Here is a 2249-nt window from a genome sequence, read left to right as displayed (position 1 = left end):
TATTTATTTGACAGAGAGAGACACAGCGAGAGAGGGAACACAGGCAGGGGGAGCGGGAGAGGGAGAAGCGGGCCTCCCGCTGAGCAGGGAGCCCGATGCGGGGATCGATCCCAGGACCTGGAATCATGACCTGAGCCGAAGGCAGACGCTTAACGACTGAGCCACCCAGGCGCCCCTATTATATTTATTTTTTTAAATTTAATAATTTTATTATGTTTTTTTAGTCAACATACAGGACATCATCGTTTTTTTTGAAAAAATTTTAAATTTTCTGTTTTTACTTTAATCACCAATCATTACATCATTAGTTTTTTTTCCAGGAATAAATGTATATTTACATTTTTATAGTAAACATATACTTCTAAGTGAAGATTTTCCCATATATCCAAATAAGATAATGTTCAACATACCTTGTAATCAATTTTACATTTGACTTCATTGTTTTGGTAAATACAGTTGTGAAAACTGAGGTATATACTCCTCCTTTTAAAATAATCTCCCCTTAACATGCACCTCTTTCTGAGATTGGTCAAGAAAATTCGGTACACTAAGGCAACAACGTCCAGGAAGATCACCTCCCTCACTTTTTTCTTTAGTTTGAAGTTTTAATGTCAAAATAAATCTTAAAATAATCCTTTCACAAAAATAAGGCAGCTTTAGGGGCGCCTCAGTCATTAAGCGTCTGCCTTTGGCTCAGGTCACGATCCCAGGGTCCTGGGATCGAGCCCCGCATCGGGCTCCCTGCTCTGTGGGAAGCCTGCTTCTCCCCCTCCCACTCCCCCTGTTTGTGTTCCCTCTCTAGCTGTGTCTCTCTGTCAAATAAATAAATAAAATCTTTAAAAAAAAATAAGGCAGCTTTATGCTCAAAAAACAGTAGTTCTTTGTCAAAGGCTATATTCTTCTGGCCTTATCTGCTGTCACCATCACCATCGACTTTAAAGATCACTTTTTTCTTCGTAGCGACTCCTACATGCGGCTCCTTGGCTGTCCACATATAGTTTGCAGCCTAAATGTATAACACTGTCAAACAAGAGCTCCACTGTGGTTTCACAGGCCTGAACATGCTGAGCTAGTTCTAGTGTCTTCTGCACATCCGGCAGATCTTAGAGAGGCAGTACTGGAATTCCTCATCGCAGTCATTCTTGCTTTTGCCACAGGTCTCATAGCACCTGCCCTGTTGGTTGCAGCTCTTTGTCAGGGAAGGGATGCCAATATTAAGATGAACATCAAACAGTGGAGAGCCACATCCATTCGGCGGGGAGAGTTTAAAACCATAACACTGGAAGGGCTTAGATCCGTCATTGCACTTATACTGACAGAGCCCATCCTCACTTCCCAGGAAGTCCAAGGTAGCGTTCAGGTACGTGTCTAACTTGGCGAACGTAGTTCCGGATGGTCTTCATGGTGGCCCGCCAGTCGGTGGTCTGGGCCTGCTCCTGGCACCTGTGAGCGGCGGGCAGGAAGAGGAGGAGGATGAGGGTGAACGCGGGCGGCGGGAGCAGGGCCATCAGCACAGCACCGGGCCATGCCCCCACAGAGCCCACGGGGTGCACTAGGCAGCTGCGCCAGCCCTGGGCTTGGCGTCTCCATCCCCGAGCTCGGCGACCCCAGCCGGCTCCATGCCCACGCCTCCTTCTGAGCTGGGAGGCTGGCCCTCACCACCTTTACTCAGCTCTGGCCAGGAGGCGGCGCCGTCACGAAGACACTAAATCATTATTTCCTTGGTGATTCCGGGTCTTTTCTGATTCCATACCAATTTTAGGATTGTTTGTTCCAGCACTTTGAAAAATGTCATTGGAATTTTGATCAGGATGGCATTGAAGGTATAGATTGCTCTGGGTAGCATAGACTTTTTAACAATATTTATTCTTCTGATCCATGAGCATGGAATATTTTTCCATCTTTTTGTGTCTTCTTCAAATTCTTTCATGAGTGATCTCTAGTTCCTAGAGTATCGATACTTTACCTCTTTGTTTAGATTTATTCCGAGGTATCTTATAGTTTTTGGTGTTATTGTAAATGGAATCGTTTCTCTAATTACTCTTTCTACAGTTGTGTTGTTAGTGTATAAGAAAGAAATGATTTCTGTGCATTGATTGAACAAAATATTCTTGAGCAGAGTGGTCTTTAGCTTCCAAATGTTTGAATTTCTGCCAAAGTTTTTCTTATGATTGAATTACAGTTTTAAATCATTATGATCTGAGAATACGCAGGGAATAGTCTCAATCTTTTGGAATGGTTGAGATCGA

The 2249-nt window shown here is 43.9% G+C and overlaps 1 pseudogene; it reads right to left on the bottom strand.

Annotated features, from left to right (window-relative positions):
* Nucleotides 1-935: 935 nt before the first annotated feature.
* Nucleotides 936-1508, bottom strand: LOC110583682 (annotated as a pseudogene).
* Between the last annotated feature and the right edge of the window lie 741 nt (nucleotides 1509-2249).

The sequence above is a fragment of the Neomonachus schauinslandi genome, chromosome 7, assembly GCF_002201575.2.
Source record: "Neomonachus schauinslandi chromosome 7, ASM220157v2, whole genome shotgun sequence".
NCBI lineage: Eukaryota > Metazoa > Chordata > Mammalia > Carnivora > Phocidae > Neomonachus > Neomonachus schauinslandi.
This window is presented reverse-complemented; position numbering and strand designations above follow the sequence as displayed.